The sequence below is a fragment of the Balaenoptera physalus genome (genome assembly GCF_965194825.1).
Source record: "Balaenoptera physalus genome assembly, chromosome: 3".
NCBI lineage: Eukaryota > Metazoa > Chordata > Mammalia > Artiodactyla > Balaenopteridae > Balaenoptera > Balaenoptera physalus.
The window spans coordinates 148,297,333-148,316,659 of record NC_138890.1 but is presented as its reverse complement, the minus strand read 5'-3'; the positions used below and the strand labels follow the sequence as shown (position 1 = coordinate 148,316,659).

At 41.6% G+C, this 19,327-nt stretch overlaps 1 protein-coding gene across 3 annotated transcripts in view; it reads right to left on the bottom strand.

The window, feature by feature from the left end:
- Positions 1 to 18,947, bottom strand: part of PRLR (prolactin receptor) — a 206,427-nt gene extending 187,480 nt beyond the window's left edge. For all 3 annotated transcript variants that reach the window (XM_082453776.1, XM_082453779.1, XM_082453775.1), the window contains exon 1: positions 1,995 to 18,947. The gene's annotated coding sequence lies outside the window, so the exon portion shown is untranslated. The remainder of the gene's footprint in view (positions 1 to 1,994) is intronic.
- Positions 18,948 to 19,327: the final 380 nt, after the last annotated feature.

Sequence of the window (19,327 nt, the reverse complement as noted above, 5' to 3'; positions counted from 1 at the left end):
TCTGCTACACCTTGCTGGCATTGCCAATGGAAGACCCAGGTCCCACGAGGCATGAGTCCCTAGTACCTCAAAGGAAAAGTGCAGAGGTCCCAAAGAAGACCATTACTATTCCTACTATGCATCGGGGAGCAAATAGCACTTCGTTTCAAAACCAAGCCTTGGTCTCACTGTCTGACATCCAGCTAGGGGACCAGAAGAGCTCGTTTTTGAGACAGTGACCCTCTGCAGGTGTTCTCCAGTGCTGTTTGCAGGAGTGAAAACTCCAGGGCTGAGGATTATCACCTTAGGAAAGTCATTACAAGAGTTTGTAAGGAGGGTTCCCCACAAGGCAGAGACTGGTGAAGCCCTTGGGAAACAGCGCCCCGGGAGCTCCCTCATGAAAGGAAGGCTCTCTCCTTCAGCAGCATGGCTGACTCCAGACCCCCAGGGAAGCCTGCCAGATTACTCCCACAGCCAGCGCAGCTGCCTGCACAGGTTTGGCTGGATGGTTGATGCAGGCCCTTGAAAGGAAGGCAAGGGATGCTCACTTGGGGTTCAGGCAGGGTCTTCAGGGGATGTCCAAAAACCCCCAGGGATTGCTTTCAAAACTTTACGTACATTCCATAAGAATATTCCCCCTCCCCACCCCCTGCTCCTTTGGGAGACGACTCATATCTAATTCTCAAAAGGACTTACGATCCCCAATTTTTAAGAACCACTAATATTTAAAATTTCATCAGCTTCTTTCTTACACTATTCTGCGGCACTTTTACCCCACTCATTTTACATATATTCATATATAAGTAGTGATCTAAATATATATATATATATAGTAGATGTGTATGTATACACACATATGCACACATTTAGGGCAATATATATATTGCATTAAATGTTGCACACACATGTGCACACATACAATGTTAGTGGTATATATATATATATATATTGCCCTAAATGTTGCAAGGAAAACTGAGGCCCGGAGACCATAAGTGTCTTGCCCAAGTTTGCACAGCCAGAGGCAGGGGTGGGATTAGCAACGCTCCCCTGACCAAGAAGCATGAAACTCGGGTGGGAAATCTTTGCCAACCAAGTTGATGAATGAAAACAAACGAATCCCTCCAGATTAATAATAATGTTTTGCAACCATTTTCAAGTCCAGTCATCGAAAATCCTAAATTGCTAGTTATTAGGGCAACGTGGCTGCTTGCCCAGGACCCAGGTAGAGGTCACCAAAAGGATTTTCTCCCACTCAAAGAGCTGCAACTCCAGCCCTCGCTGCGGCAGCGCTCTGGCTCCCCAGTTACCTGAGTTCGCCTGACTTCCCCTCCTCTCCTCTGCTCTGCTCTCGTCTCTCGTCCTCTTCCCTCCAGCGGCTCCCGCAGCTGCCTCTCCAGCTGGAATTCCTTTGCTGAGGTCGGGCCGCCTCCCTTCGGCTGGGCTCCGGATGGCAGCCAGGAGGCTGCTTACCTGCCACTACTCCCACTGCCTTTTTTTGGTGGGGAGGGAGCCACGCCTTTCGGGTCAGCACGGGTACCGCTCAACTCTGCACGCCGGGTACCCGGGACGTGCCGCGTGCTGGTGCTACTGGGAGAAACCTCAAGCCCGCCGTCCGCGCATCCCCTGTCTGAGCCCCTTCCCCCTCCCCGCTATTTTTTTCTTTTCAATTTGATGTAAGTAATGTACCTTGTGAGAATCCCACAGTCACGCCGAAACTCATTCTTAAGGGTGCATCCGAAGATGCCTTTTATAAAGACTGATGCGTGCAGTTGTAAAAGCGGCAGGGGTGGGGGGCGGATAGAGTATTTTTAGTTCCTCTGAGAGGGGACCTCCCTGCTGTCAGAGCCCCGGCTCTCCGCCAGGCTGCCGCCGGGCGGTTCCGCCGGGTTTCTGGCGTTTTCCGGAGCAGCCCGCGCTCGCCTCCCCGCACGCGGCCTCGAACCCGCGGCCCCGGCGCCGCCCGCGCCGCCCCCGTCACCCCTGGGCTCTCGGTTCAGCCCGCGGCGGGTACTCACTTTTGCCGGGGAGCAAAGTCTGCCATCTCAGTCCGTGAGCACTTCCTGTAAAAGGACGTGGAGATCCATCGTGTGTAAAGCTGTTTCAGGAACAGCCGGTAAAATCCAGAAAGAGGGAGAGGAGCGAGTTAGACCCAAATGGAAGGGGGCGGGCGGGCGGGAAGCCCAGCCCAACCGGGGGGTGTCCCGGGATCTCAGCCTTGGCTCCCCCAGCCCGGCGGCTCTGGGAGAAGAAGCCCAACAAGTGCACTTGTTCACTCTTTCTTCATTAGAGGAGGAGTCAGGGTTGCAACATTTCTGTTCCTTGCTGGAGGCGAAACAGGGATTTTCTTCAGCCTGCAAAACGTCCAGAGCCAGCCAGCTTTGCCAGGTGAGGAAGGGAGCTGGGGAATCCGAAATGCAGCAAAGACGTGGAGAAGAAAGAACGGATTCTCCCCAGATGGGTTTTGCACGAGCAAGACCACACGTCTTCCACTGAGACTGCAACAGGAAAATAGACGGACAAAACAATAATAAAAATGTCTTCATGAATGGCATGACCTCAAAGATGGTATTTCTCCTGGCAGCCAAGATGTGGAGTGGCTCCTTGTCAAATTTCTTTCCTTATTTCTGAACAACATTGAACAGCAGCTTGACAACATTGGAGGGGGGCTCCAGAGATTTGAATCTCACCTTCCCTGAGAAGAAGAAGGGGTCAGAGTGAAAGGGGCAAAAGAAAACAGTCAGTGACCCGAGAAGGGGAGAGAGCAAGTTTTGCTTTCTTTTTTGATAGCCCAAAGCCCAAACTTCCGGGGCGCGCCGTGTTTATTCTCCGCCACATGAGTATAACATAGAAACACTGGTGGTGCTGAAATAATCCACGCTTTCGTTGTTTTCCACAAATATAAAATTTATCTTTTCTAATATCTTTTCCGATGTGGGTCTGACTTTTTTTTTTTTTTTTTTTTTAGTAATAGCAAAACCATGAAGAACCACCACCTTTCTCTGGCAAAAGAAAAAAAAGTACTGAAACAAAAGTAGTAGCTGCCTGAATCAAATAATTATCCCTCAATTAGTAAGTTGCTAGTGTCCGTTTGATGCTATTAAGTAATATTGCATCTGATTGTTTCATAACCCAGAGAGGCACCATGGAGATATTTTAAACAAAGACTATAAAGTTTCAACAAAAAAGTTATTGGAATGCTGGGCTTTTCCCTTTTGAGTTATTGCCACTCTGGAATAACGGGCAAATGACATTCGGTAGCAGCCACTTGCCAAGTCTCTGGAAGCCACTGACTATTCCAGGACACTTTGGTGATCCTTTTGGACCGGAAGCCCAGAGGCACCTGCACAGGCATGACCACCTGATGCTTCCTGTTCAGTAACATGACCTTGGACAATTCAATTATAGACCCCATCTGGTTCTCTCAGCGGAAGGGAGATGCCTCTTTCTTGCATACTTACCTTCGCTCATGGGTGGCCACAAAGGTATGCAACCCCTATTTAGTTTCAAAACCACTGGGTGACATGAGATCATCAATGGCAGAATATTTCCTCACGACCTTTGCAAAGCAAGGGATCGTCAGTTTTTTGGAGTTGTTCTAGTCAGACAATTTTAATAGTTGGTGAAAAAACCTCACGCTAGTAACTCTCGACTGTCAGCTCTTGGAAGGTGGGACCCTCGCTCTTCCTCCCTGTGGTTCGCAGTTAGCTGCAGGCAGCTCTGCTCATTGGTGCTCATCCGTGCTCCTGGCTTCCGGATTGACAGATTGGTTGTTGAGCGACTAATCCACATCTCACTGGGAGAGAAGGGCGAGGCTCGCTTTCCACTCTATGGTGCAGCACACAGGTACCATCCACGAACCACCAGCGTTAGCTGTCAGTGAATTAATCACCTTGCCCTGGCTTTACTGAGATCATGAAGGAAGTCCGCGGTTAACCTCAACTTCTTTCCTAACTGCCCCCTGCCTCCTTCTCTAAACACTAACATGCCCCGCCCCTTTACGTGTGTTCCTTTCTTGCATGTCTCTGTCTTGTCACTGTCTCAGCTGGTGTGTTCCTCCTTTTTTCCAAGCTACTTCTCCACGTGAGTCCTAGACCCCAGCCCTGCCCGCTGCCTCCAAGACCTTAATCCATGGCTGATGCAGAGGAAAGAACACAGCCGTTGGCATGGGTTTGGGACTCTAGTATTTACATGGCTTCCCTAAGCCTCACTTGCCTCATTGAAAATCAGATGTGGTGATATATGCCTCAAAACTAACAATGGTAATTATTAATCACCAGTAAAAGGAGTCATAATGGTGATAACATATGTAAAATGCCTGACAAATAGCAGAAAATCTAGAAACATTAAGTTCTTTTTCTCCCCCTTCCTTTTCTCCCTATTTTCCTCTCATAGTTAATGTTTTCTGCCTCATCGGCTTCTTCTGCAGCCAGCAACATCCTCGAATCTTCCTTGACCCTGCTGACTCTTTCGGTGGCTTTATGATTTAACTCACTCCATTCTTCATCTGTCAGACGTAGTGGAAGAATGATCTACGCTCAGCTCCCCTGACTCACTAAGCTCTCGGTGCCTTCCCTCAGTGGTTCTTAACCTTGGCTGCACACCTGGTCATCTGAGGAGGGTTTCAGACATACCATATACAGGTGGCCCTTGCAGAACTTGTAATTCAGGAGGTTTAGGGTAGGGCTCTGATTTCTCTGTTTCTACCAAGATGCACAGGCAGGGTAGACAAAGGCTGCCCTAACCCCCCCCACGCCATGGCTTCCACCACTACTACTCATCAGCTGCTCTCTTTCCCTGGGCTGCGCCATCCCAGGCCTCTCGGCACCCCTTCTCTCCCTCCTCTTGAAATTCTCATTCCTTGGCTCTCAGGCCCTGTCCTCCCTTGGTTCTCCTCTGTCTGTCTGTATCACTCTTCTATTGCCTTTTGCCACAGCTCCTCTTCTTTCTCCTCCTTCCTGAACGGGAACAGTTTTGTCTTTGGTCTTTTATCACGTGCTGTCCTTCTTTCATCTGATCCCACCCCCAGAGGTGATCACCATTAACTTCTTGGTGTGTATCTATCCTTTATCCTACATGTATATAGTCATGTCTCTATTTGCTCATGCTTCTGTTTTTTAAACTAAAAATGGAATAATTTCTATGACTTGTGTCATACAATTATATATTCCAGGTTACTAGTTACACACTTAACCCATTCTTTTTTAAAATTTATTTTTATTTATTTATTTGTAAACATCTTTATTGGAGTATAATTGCTTTACAATGGTGTGTTAGTTTCTGCTGTATAACAAAGTGAATCAGCTATACATATACATATATCCCCGTATCTCCTCCCTCTTGCGTCTCCCTCCCACCCTCCCTATCCCACCCCTCTAGGTGGTCACAAAGCACCGAGCTGATCTCCCTGTGCTATGCGGCTGCTTCCCACTAGCTATCTATTTTACATTTTAACCCATTCCTTTTAATGGCTGCCTATTTTGTAATTTATTCTGCCATTCTTCCATTGTTAGATCTTTGGTAACTTTAATTTTTTATTGTAAAAAGTACTGTCATGATTATCTTTGCCTGTACCTTAGGATAGATACTTAGAAATGGCATTGTTAGGCCAAAGGGAATAAAAACTAAAATTTTGCTATATCACTGCCAGATTGCTCTCCAAAAATGCTGTAGAAGAAAGTCCTAGAAATGAGAGTACTGAGTCATAGAGGAGGAACGTTTAAAATTTGCATACCTTTAAATTCTTCCCAAAATATTTATCAATACACACGTCTACCAATATACACTCCTAACAAGGATGTTTTCTCACATCCTTGACAGCACTGAATTTTATCAATATAGTTTTCATTAGTTCAATAGGCAAACTATCCTGTCTTAGTATTGTTCTAATTCACAATCCCCCCGACTTCCAGTGAGGGTGAATTCATATGCTTATTATCCTTTGAGTTGTTTTCTCTTATGCTGTGGGTTTTCATTCCCACTCTTATTTTTCTTCTGGTAAGTTTGTTTTTCTAAAAAACTTAATCTTTCTGTACTATTGTATATATTAACACTTTGTTAAATATATTGTAAACATTTCTCGGTATCTGTCATGTTTCCCTTGATTTTATTTATGGGCTGTTTTACTGCACAAAAGTTTTAAATTTTCACCCATTCGAATCTGTCAATTATATTCTATTAAGTCTCTGAGTTTTCTCTGTTGCTTCTAATACTGTTAAAAGTTTTTTTAAAAAGATCTTTATCCTAGGAATGGTTTTAAAATATTATATGCAGTAGCAAATTAAATTAATTGTCTTCTGAATCTCTAGTCAATTATCCTATTACCTTTTATTGAAAAATTAACGATTTCCCCACTTATTTCTAGTGTCAAATATTATATATTACATCTTCATGTATATTTATATCTATTCTGGACTATACTCTGTTTTGTTTGGCATGATGACTTACATGCCAATAATGCACAATTTTGATAACCATATTGTAAAAATAGTATAGTATAACACTCATTACATTAGTGCAAGTAATTGATCAGTCTTTCCTTTTAAAATTTGCTTGATAAATGTGATATATTTATTTTCCCATGAAATTTTAGAATCAATTTGTCCAAATAAAAAAAAAATTTGGTTTTACATTACCTTTATATATTTATTTGGGAAAAGTAGCTATCGTTAAGGCATTAACTTTTCCTCTCCAGGAAATATGTTTACTTTAAAGAAATCTTCAAAATGTATCCTTCAATTTTAAAATTTAATCTTATAATGTCACTTTATAATCTTATTGCACAAAATTTACTTAATCATACCATATGATGAACATTTAGGTTATTCCCCAATTTTTACTCTTAAAAAAATGCTGCATTGAACATATTTGTGGAAAGAGATTTTGTTTTGGGAGAATTTATTTCCTTAGTCTAAAATCCCAGTGAGACATACTTAGGTCAAACGACATGCACGTTTTTATGGCCCTTGAGATATAAAAACTTATCTATTTCTGACGGCTTCAACTCTTAATATTCCCTCCATCACACTCTACATCCAATTAGGCACAAAGTCCTGTAAGTGTGTTTTTCCCCTTTCCACTGTTAAGGCCACTGTTAAATTCATGCTTCTTCCCTTTCAATAACCCCTGGCTGGCTTCACTTTCAACAGTCTTGCCTACATCAAACTCAGATGCTTCCAGGTAAATCTGATTATATCAGCTCCCTGAATTAAAATACTTTAATGGTGCCTATATCCCACCAAAAAAAGTTAAAACATCTTTGCTCCTGCTGATTCCATTGAGTTTTAGAGTACTAGCTCAAGACATATTTACAGTTTGTCTGCATCCCTTCTTCCCTTCTTGGAATGTTATTTCCCTCACTCCTTGCCTACTTGAACTCTATCTATTCTTGATTTTCATATTCAATGTCACTTTCTTCTAAAACCTTTCCCTGATCACTCCAACTCTGAAGGCACTCTGCTTGCTTCTGCCACATGGGTTTGTAATACACCCCTCTCTTCTACCTCCAAGTATCATCGTGAGACTGATATGAGTTTACATACGTGAGTGCATTTGTAAATTATAAACCATGTGTAAATATAAGGCACTACTATTATTAGACAGTGTTTCCTTCCTTCCAAAGAAACCCACACCACTGAATAAGCAGCTAGGCTAAGTACAGCCAGCCTTTATAAACATGAGAATGGGAATAATTTTCTCCTTGTGGACTTGCAGTAGGAAGATGCTAAGATTGCTGGCCTGTTGAGTCGTAAGGACTCGTGTCTCCGAAACCCAAAGAGGGAAAATCAAGCATGCTGAATACAGTGCATTGATTGTTAGTCCCTGAAGTAGCTACATGGGGTTCTTCAGGCTATTGCGGTATGAGTTTTGCTACTCAAAGTGTGGTCCTTAGAACAGCTGCATTGGCATTACCTGAGAGCTGATTAGAAATGCAGGATCTCAGACGCCACCTCCACCTTCTGAATCTGACATTGCATTTTAACCAGATCTGCTGCTCCAGTGCTAGATTTCATAAAGCCCAAGTGATGGCAAAGTGAGTGTTCCTTCTGAAGTGCCCAATTTGCCGGGGGCGGGGGGAAGTTGACTTTGACTTATGTGCTTTCTCCATCTTTATCTCTATCTGTGTGGGCGTTGGGGGGAAGATTTAAGGACAGGCTGATGTTACAACGTTCCAGATTATAAAGTTGAAGAGTCATACAATTAGGAATGTACTACATTTTCAGTTAGGTTTCTAATAGGTAGTGAATATTCTTTTATTTTCTTTTGTTTTACATTGTAGTAAGAACACTTAACATGAGATCTACCCTTTACATTTTTAAGTGCACAATACAGTGCTAATTATAGACACAGAGTTGTACAGCAGATCTCTAGGACTTATTCATCTTGCATAATTGAAACTTTATACCCATCAAACAATGACTCCCCAATTTCTCTTCCCTCGGCAACTACCATTCTACTCTTTGCTTCTAAGGGTATGACTATTTTAGATGCCTAACATAGGTGGGATCATGCAGTATTTGTCTTTCTGTGACTGATTTGTCATTTAGCATAATGTCCTCCAGGTTCATCCATTCTGTTGCATATGGCAGTATGTCCTTTTTAAGGCTGAATAATATTCTATTGAATGCATATACCACATTTTCTTTATCATTCATCTATCCATGTATACTTAGATTGTTTTCATATCTTGGCTATTGTGACTAATGCTGCAATGAACATGGGAATGCAGATATCGCTTTGAGATCCTCATATCAATTTTTTTGGATATATATCCAGAACAGGAATTGACAGATCATATATTAGTTCTATTTTTAATTTTTTGAGGGACTTCCATACTATTATCCATAGCAGCTGCACCATTTTACATTCCTAGCAACAGCATTCAAAAGTTGCAATTTCTTCACATATTTGCCAACACTTTTCTTTTTTTTGGATAATTGCCACCCCAACAGGTGTGAGGTATTACCTTATTGTAGTTTTGATTCACATTTCCCTGATAATTAATGATGTTGAGTACCTTTTCTTGTACCTGTTGGCCATTTGTATGTCTTTAGAGAAATACAATTTAAGTCCTCTGGCCATTTTTTAATCAGATTATTTGTTGTTGTTGTTTGCTTTTGAGTTATAAGAGTTCCTTATATATTTTGGATATTAACCCCTTATCAGATATATAGTTTGCAAGTATTTTCTCTCATTCCGTAGATTTGCTTTTCATTTGTTGATTGTCCCTTTACTGTGGAGAAGTTTTTTAGTTTGAGGTGGTTCCACTTGTTTATTTTTGTTGCTGTTGCCTGTGCCTTTGGTGTCATATCCAAAAAGTCATTTCAAGACCAACATTAAGAAGTTTTTCCCTCTGTGTCTTCTGGAAAATTTACAGTTTCAGGTCTCACACTTAAGTCTTTAATCCATTTTGATTTGATCTTTGCGTATCTGTAAGATAAGGGTCCAATTTCATTCTTTTGCATGTGGATATCCAGTTCTCCCATCACCATTTGCTGAGAGGCTCTCCTTTCCCCATTGTGTATTCTTGGCACCCTTGTCAAAGGTCAGTTGACCATAAATGTATGAATTTATTTCTGGGCTCTCAGTTCTGTTCTGTTGGTCTATATGTCTGTTTTTATGCCAATACCATACAGTTTTTTTTTTTATTATTGTAGCATTGTAATATAGTTTAAAATCCAAAAATATCTCTCCAGCTCTGTTCTTCTTGCTCAAAATTGATTGGCTATTCAAGGTCTTTTGTGGTTCCATATGATTTGTGGAACTGTTTTTGTAATCTGTAAAAAATGCCATTGGGCTTATGATAGAGATAGCATTAAATCTATATAGTGCTTTGAGTAGTATGGACATTTTAATAGTAGTGAGTTTTCCTATCCACAAACATGGGATATCTTTCCATTTATTTGTATCTGCTTTAACTTCTTTCAGCATTGTTTTATAGTTTCCAGTGGGTGAGTCTTTCATCTCCTTAGTTAAGTTAATTTCTGAATATTTTATCCTTTTGATGCTACTGTAAATAGGATTGTTATCTTAATTTCCTTTTTGTATAGTTCATTGTTAGCATATATAAATGCAACTATTTTTGTATTTTTATCCTGCAACTTTACCGAATTTGTTTATTAGTTCTAACAGTTTTTTGTGGAGTGTTTAGAATTTTCTATATACAAGATTATGTCATCTGCAAACATAATTTTACTTCTTTCTCTCTGATTTAGATGCCTTTTATTTCTTTTTCTTGCCTAATTGCTCTGGTTAGGACTTCCAGTACTATGTTGAATAGAAGTGGTGAGAGTGGACATCCTTGCCTTCAGTTTTCATTCATTTCATTTTTTTTTCATTCTTTCATCTGTTAACAAACACATGGCTCAGTTTGAGGTGCTGGATTACAGCAGGAAAAAATTAATTAGACTCAGTCTGAGATCTCTTCCATGGTATTATAATCTGGGGTTTGGAGGAGGGGAGATTAAAAACAAAGAAATGAATCATATGTCATGTGGTGATATATGCTAAGAACTAAAACAAAGCAAAGAGGGGGTTTGGATTAAGTCAAAGAGTCAAAATTGGCCTCTTTGATAATATAACTTGAGCAGAATCTTGAATAAGGACTATGAAGCACCTTTCTGGCTCCTCCTGGGAAGGAAGAGGGAGGCCATTGGAGTGTTAAGCAGTGTGACAGGAGCGGATTTTTATTTCAAATGGATCACCCTGCCTGCTGCCATGGAATGCTATTGATAATTGTCATCCCTGTCTCCTTTGTTCCTTTCTGAGATTTTTGCCTCATGAGCTGTCCTGAAAGTTCACTTTCTTGATGAAATCTTTCAGATTCAGCTTTGTAAGCTGAAGCCATCCCTTTCTCCGTATGCCACCTCTCAACTCCCAGGGGAAGAAGGAAAATACTACACAAAGAAGCTTTCACCACTGAGTTTTCACCATCTGAACAGCCTCAGGTGACAAGAACCTGTGGCTGGAGGCTATTGCTTCCTTCCTGGTTCAGAGTGAAGACTTCCTTGAGCTTTGTCTTCTCTGATGCCTAAAGTGTGGGAACTAGGGCTAGTCTTAGAGTCTTTTCTAGAGCAAGGCTGCCTTTCTGTCTTTGCCAGAGTACATTTTCCTGACAAAATTTAGAAATAGGAAAGGTTACTTTCTACTTTTTCGACATAAGTAAAAGCTCTATTGATAGCCAGTTGTCCTGGGGATTTGGATTTGGGAATTTTATACTCTAGGTGTCCTTCCCCAAGATCCCCCTACCTTCTATGGGCATTCTGTCCACACTTGGGGTAATGTGACATGGTGGAAAAGAGCACTAGACTGGGAGCCAGAAGGTCTGAGTCATAGTCTGAACTCACACTAACTGACCATGGGTTTGTTAGGGGAGATATGGCAGAGCAGAGTGTAATGACTTATGATCTCCAGAGTCAGACTTGCTAGTTTGCGTGTCTGGCTCTAATACATACGGGTTATGTATCTTGGGCAGATTACTTAATTTTTATGTTTTCTGTTGTCCTCATCTATAAAATGGGAGTCATAATTGAACCTATCTCACAGGACTGCTTGAATATTAAAAGATATAATTGAAGTAAAAGCACTTAGAACAGCACTGGGCATGCAGTAAACTTTATGGTTAGTATGATTGTTGATAAGACAATCATCGAAGTTATGTCCAAATGCTAGAGGTTGCATCATATGTGGAATGTCCTATAGACCTGATGATGTTTGACTGAGGAGAAAGAAGGCAAATAGGTTAATTTTCTTCAGTCATATAAAGGATTGTCACCTGAAAGGGGTATTTCTTTGGGGTCTCTTAGAAACTGCTCTGGACTTTAATTCAAAATAATGGAGAATTTTGATGTAATCAATAATTTCCTATCTTTTCCTGCTTATGCACTGGTCATCTTAATCAGTGTGGGCAGCTCTAACAGAAAACCATAGATTTGGTGGCTTAAACAACAAACCTGTATTTCTCCTGGTTTTGGAGGCTGGAAGTCCGAGATCAAGGTGCCAGCATGGTGGAGTTCTAGTGAGAGCTCTCCCCCTGGTTCATAGATGGCTATCCTCTTGCTGTATCTCCACATGGCAGAGAGAGCTCTGGTTCCCTGTATCTCTTTATAAGGGCACTAATCCCACCATGGGGGCTTAACTCTCATGACCTCATTTAAACTTAATTACCTCCTAAAGGCTCCACCTCCAAATACCATCACACTGGGGTTTAGGACTTCAACATACAAATTTGGGGGGGGGATACAAACACTCAGTCCATTGCATGTCTAATTCCTCTTGCTCTGGGCCTTTATACTTGCCATTCCCTTTGCCTGGAACATTCCCCCTCTCCCATAGCCACATCTTTCTCTCCTACCTCCTTCAAGCTTTTCCTCAAGTACCATTTGTTTCCTATCAGGCAGGCCTTCCTCTATATCCTCATTTAAAATGGCCTCTCATGGCCCTCCCTATCCTCTTTTCCTATTTGTTTTTTACCATAGCATTTATCCTTCTTTCATAGTTTGACTTACCCCAGAATTCTTGTGCCAAGCATTCAAGTATATGTGGTTTTTGGGGGGAGATGTTTCATAGTTACCCCACCCAAGTGGAGAAGAAGCTGGACTATTTTTATAAAAACTTCCACCAGTTGTTGGTTGTGGGCTTCTTGGGTGTGGAGTGTTAATTTTCTGCTTCTACTCAAAGTGGGCAAATAAGCCTTCTGTGACTTTGGAAAATGTTTCAAAGCAAAGAGATGCAGATATTGGCCCTTGGAATAGGAGGGAGCACACCTAAGTGGTGATGTAATATGATATCCAGGGACATGAATGGGGCACCAAGAATATCTGCTGTACCATCTGATATACCATACGATTTATGAGATATATCATATATATCACATATCATATATACACACACACACACACACACACACACACACACACACACACACATACACACACCCCTTCCAGAATATAAGCTCTATGAGGATAAGTATTTTTGTCTGTTTAATTCTTTGCTGAATTAAAAACCGTACCTGGCGTCCTGGCACATGTTGGTGTGTATAACTATTTGCTGAAGAATGAATGACCTAGATCAGAGATTTTAAGCTGTGCATTGTGACCAATTTAGCAGGTCATGAAATTAATATGAGTCATGACCAGCAATAAAGAGAGAGAGAAAAGAAATAGTAAAAGTAAATACTGTTTTATAAAAGATTTCACTTTGATTATTTGATATACATATTATAATTATTAAATTAAAATATATAAATTAAATGTATACTGGGTCTTGAAAGAAAATGTACTTTTCACTTTGGGTTGTGATATTTGACAATCCCTGATTGATTTTCTCATTTTAGAGACTAGGAGATTAGAGCCTAGAGAAGTAAAGACTTTCCTGAGGTCACAAAACAGAGCCCAGGCAAAGCAGTACCGTGACCTCATAGCACCTCTGTGAGTCTAGCAACTAGTAGATGTTGGTAATTTAGTTTATGAGACAAAGGCCTCCAGCCAGGTCTCCCTCTGAGCCAAAGGAAAGCAGATCCTTTGTAAACATCTGACAAGCCAAGTTGCAAAATGTGAGGATCTGGGGTTCTTTGGGAGGCTGAGAGACTGGCTGGGATACCAAATGGGTTTGGGAATGGCACCCACCCGCCAGAGTACATGCCCTCTGTGCAGCAGGATTAGCTGGCTTTGCCATCTGCATCTCAGGGTGAAACAGTCTCCCTAGGCGTGCCTGGCCTGCTAGCTTCCCTCCACACAGTCATTAAAAAAAATGTTGACTCTAGGAAGTCCTGTTAAAAAGAGATTTTCTTAAGCATTGTCTTGATTATCATTTAATTCCTTCTTTTTCTTCAGCTTGGAAGCAAGAACATTCTCTGAGCCTGCCTCTCCTCTTGCTTGTCCTTTCCTCTCTTCTCTTATACTTCCTACATGGAAAGGAATAAATGTAGGGCATCTTCAGAGTTTCATGGCCATGGTTCTAAGAGAACAATGCTTCCAGTGATTGTCATCTAGAAGGTGTTAGGCAGATTTCCTCCATAACCTGAAGTTCTTTGCCAGAGCCAGAGAGAGAGCTGCTGGCATTGGGGAGAGAGGGCTGGGCAGGTGCACCAGTGCTTTGCTCTCTGCTGCCTTCCTTTAACCTCATGTCACAAAGAAATATTTGGAAGTTTGTTGAAATACATTCCCAGCCAGGACCATAGGCACAGTGAACCTCCATTTAATTGCATCTCAGGGCAGGGTGTGGCTTTGGGCAGGGCCTGGCTTAAGAAAAAATAAAAAAGAACCACCAGTTTGCAGGGACCAGAAGGGTCAGGATGGGACCATTTGGGGAGTGAAAATGTACTCCAGACATTATAAACACATTAATCTGCAATGTTCATGAGTCAGGAAAGGAGAGAGAGAGAGATGGAGATAAAGAAGAGGGGAAGGGAGATGGGGACAGAGAAATACAGGGAGAGTGACAGGGAGAGAGATAAGGGGGTCAGGGGAGGGGAGGGTAGGAGAAGGAAGGGGAGGAGAGGAGAAAGGAGGAGAGGGAGAACAAATGTATGTATTTGTCTTGCTTAACTGCTGGCCTGCTGCCATTTCTCCTTCTTAGCTGGCTTTTTTCAGCCTGGGAGCACAGATCCACTTTGCCACATACATGAGCTCTCAGTCCCAGCTTATTTACACTATAGCCATCCATCCAGACGGAGTCATGTCTCCCCCATCCCAAGGCTTGTCTTTGGGGCGGTGGGAGCAGAGTCAGGAAGGGGAGTGGAAATGGTTTCAGAGGGCCTGAAATCTTGTCCCTCACACTCTGAATAAATCATCAGCCTCACCAGCCACTTAGCTAGAAAGTGAGAGAAGAGGGAAAAGCTAGGAAATTATCCTGTTACCTGCTGTTCTTTCTTCTTCTACTTAATTTTAAAGGGAAGGTAGATCTCTGTCCAACATATGGTGCATGGAACAAGATACTTCCTTGTGGGCCGAGAAAAGCCACTGGCTTTTCAGCCACTGGCAGGGCTGAGTCACAGCTGGGACACTTGGCAGGCTGGAGCCTCACCAGTTCCTGCCAAAGAAACCATGGCCAGCAGCTTCTCCTGCCCTTCTCAGTCCCTCTCCCACACCTGTGGGGTTCCTTTGTTGGCTGAAATCATGAAACCAACTCTTGCTCCCTATGGGAGGAGCAGGGTGAGTAGAGGCTGATTTGTATCTCAGGATTCAGCCCTGGAGAAAGAGATCAGCTGCGCAAACATCAGGCTGACTTCACCATTGTCCCCTTCACCCTGTCTCCTGCCGCCTGTTGACTAATAATGCAAGGGCAGGTCAGGCAATTCACAGAAATCCTATGTGCCAGGGCTCCTTGCGTGGGCAGGCTCTGGCTGCCAAGGCAAACACATCACGCTCCGCTCGGGCTGAAAGGCAAACAGCATCACTCACTGTTTCTATGATAACGCAGACCTTAGCACCGTTCACGGAGATGCACGGCACCCTCCTAAACTGCACTTGGGATAAAGTGATTTGTTTTTCTGTAGTTGGACCACCTGCCTTCTCTCAGGCAGCATTTCAACCAGTATAAGTTGGTCGATGCTATCAGGACAAGTGGAGATTGCTCCTTTGCTTGAGTCAATTGGCTTATTCTCTTCCTGAGTTAAAAAGCCCACAGGACGTGGATCATCATGAGATCTTGCACTCTTACTGAGAAGTGGGACTGCTCTGAAAATTGTACTGATGTTTACTCTTCTCATGAACACCTCTCTTAAGAAGAGACTACAGCCATCTTTATCAACCACACAAATCTTCCAGGAAATAATACGTTTCATAATGTTGAATCTCTAATACTGCCATTGCAATTTTAGCCAATCACATAGTTCAGGTTTCAAAGTCTGATATAGTGTCACTTCATTCATATGTAAAACAGAGGCCAGAAATAGCAGCCTTAGCCTTGAAATTGAATGCAGCTCATAGACTTTCTTTCCCCCAAATCATGAGACTTCACCATAATATCCATATGTGCATCATTTCTTGAAAAGCACTGTCTGTCCCCATGGGACACACATCTCCACCTGTCACTAGTTCACTGTCACTGAGCGTGGGCTCCCTCTTCCGTGGAGCCTACTGTCCCCGCTTCACCCAGTCTCCTCCCTCCCTGTTACTGACCCTGAAGCCGCATGTAAGTTGCTATATATTATTTCACTTGCATTTATTTTTTAGGCTAGAAATATATTTTTTTCAGTGCCAGGTAGTTATTCAAAGTGAGCAAACAAAAGTTAAACTGAGAGAGGCTCATGTTTCTAGGGGAACACGTGGAAAGATTACAGTTGTTAAATGGAAGAGAAGTCTTTTATACCTAGACTCGCTTCACTCATTCCTGCTGTCTCCTGACTGCCGTGTGCATTTGTGATTGCGACCCCTGGTCTAGCCCATTTCCAACACCCTCTCCACACATTTTGAAAAGTCAGCTCATTTGCTGTAGCTTGTCTTTGGTCTTACCTCCATCCTCTACCTCATTCCTTTTAGAACACCTCCAAGAAACGAATGTTGAATGATTTGAGAAAATAGGAGACCAACGGATCAAAGGTAAGATTAGAATTCCCCACGGTCATCAACAAAGGACAAAAGTAAGATCTGGAGATAATAGGAGATGTGGGTTTTTCCTTTATTGCTGACTGGTTGGAGAAACAAAGTGACTATGTTTTGAAAAATCACTGTTAGGGCTTATAAAAGACATACTTTTACTTTTCATCACACATAGGTAAAATCTGCATTAATTTTCTTCAAGGTGTGCATAGAAGATTCTGCAAAGGTACCCAACATGATAACTATAATTACCCTTCATTTCTACAAAATCTTCTCATTAGAGATTTTAGGAAAGTGCTTTGAGGCGGAAGACAGTTTCCAAAACAAAGTCACAATATATCAAGTTCTTCCTGTTAGTAAAAAGCCAATAGAAGATGAGAGACCAGAACACAGATACAGTGATACTGAAAAAGGAGAATGTTCGTTAAATGTCTCCTCAGTATCCATCAAAGCTCCAGAAGAATGTTAGAAATCCCAGAAGAACTGCAGCCCACCCCTTGCAGTGGATCCCAGGGACCTATGAGCCCACCTTACTACTCACCCCAGTAAATAACACTTGAGTAAAGCTCGGCAAAATTAGGCAAATCCTTTCTATATCAGAAAGGTGTGACTCATCCAGAATGAGGCATGGAAAAAAATGCAGTTTTTAAGAGAGGTAAGCTGTGAGAAAATGAACTGTGGAGGCAGGGGATCAGGAAAGGAGGGAGTTTAGAACCTCGAGGAAGGAATTCATCTGTTTGGGGTTTAAAATGAGAGTTATTTTGCAAGAATTTATATACAAGTTGGCATGTGAGGGAAATGGGGGCCAGGGAAAGATTGAGAGGTAAATAGCTAAAAGGGGAGTGCTTCCTAGATTGTAGAGAAAGAAAGAAATCTTCACACACACATACACACACAATTATTTGACGTTTGACATCTTTTCTTTATCTCTCATTCTGTGTGTGTAAGTATATAAATGCTTGTGTATGTATATAAGCATATGCATATCTCTCCTCCACTTTCTTTGTGTATATATATACACACACACACACTGATTGAGAGATAAAGCATATGTATACACATATCTATACACATGTATATATATCACTGTTCTATCTCTCACTGTATGTGTGTGAATATACATATATATATTCCCCACCCCCCCGCCTCAGAACATTTGCTAGGAAGTTGCAGGTAGCGCAAGACTACATCCCTAAATACTTTAGCAAACAGCATCTCAGAACACAGACATTCTCTTATATAACCGTAATGGTATAAGGACAAGCAAGAAATATAGCATTGAGACAACAATAACAATATTATCTAATACACTGTCCATGCCCGAATTTCTAAAATTGTCTCCAAATGTCCTGTATAGCTGTGCATGTATATTTTCCCCAGACCAGGATTCATTGATGTTTTGCATTTGATGGTCCTGTCTCTTTAATTTTTATTCTAGGACCATCACCCCGCCTTCCATGACATTGATATTTTTGATGAATTCATGCCAGTAATCTTGTGTCTTCCTGTATTTTTAAACTTAAATCTGTGTGTGTGTTGCTTGCATTAATAGACAGATCTCATTGTTTAAATACACAGGCTCAGAAGCCAGGTGGCCTTGGTTGGAATCACAGGCCCGTTAATGAGCTTTGGGATCTTAGGCAAGTTAGTTAACCTCTCTGTACCTCAGTCACATCTAGACAATGGGTATAAATGGGTATAATAGTTACAAGAATATTTGGCTACCATTGTTTTTATTGTTATTATTAGAGAATACACTCCAATTCAATCTTACAGCAGATGGGAGAGTTTTGTATGATTCCTGATATGCTTTAGTTGCAAATGACTTGAGAGTAATTTATTCTTAATTTAGAATAATAAGGATAATGGTATAATAATAATAATTGTAGTAACATATACTGACTTCTGAAGATAAAATTATGTGGTCTCTAATTACTGTATCTAAAAGTCCAGATTTAAGATAATGTCAACATTGTATACCTAATTATGACACTGGCTAATAGTATACCTAAGGTAAACTGTGTGGACTAGGAAGTAAAAATATTTTGACTTGCCAGCCAGCTTGGCCAGTCACGAGCTATTTGACTGAGCAAATTACTTACCTCTCTGAGCTATCATTTCCTCACCTGGTAAATGAGAATAATAAGAACTATCTCAGAGACATGTTTGTAAAACTCCATCTTCCTTCCCTGGCACCCAGCAAGCCCTTCAAAAAGCTTGCTCTCAGAGTCTTAGTGTGAAGTCTTCCCTAGAACAGACAAAAATTCACTCATTAACTTGCTTTCAATAGATGTTACCAACACTTAATAAAATTACTAAAAATTATTGAACATCAGTGATTTTATGATAACCCTAGCCTTAATGTTACCTTAATTTGACTTACTATTAGCTAGACCATTCTATCTTTGTTATACATAGGGTATAGGCTCTTTTTTAGATGGTACATAGATCTGTACCCGAGAGGGTAAAAGTATTTAAAGAGTGCATTAACTTGCAGAAGTTGTTTTGTTTTATTTTATCACCGTTAATTAAAATTTGGTAAGAATTTTGAGGAGAGGCAACACAACATTGTGAAAAGAACACGTGCTGTGGAGAGAGATAAGTTGGCACTGTCCCTCATTCATATGTGGTTTGGGGAAACAACCTAACGTTTTCGCACCCACCCTAACTTGCTCTTTTGTGAGGGCGCATACAACAGAGTGACTGAAACATAGTGACTACTCACTAATGCCTTCCTCCATCCCTCTCTGCTTTTTTCTTTCTTTTCACCTTCCCTTTTTCCCCTTCCTCTCATCATGTCTTCTTGGGTA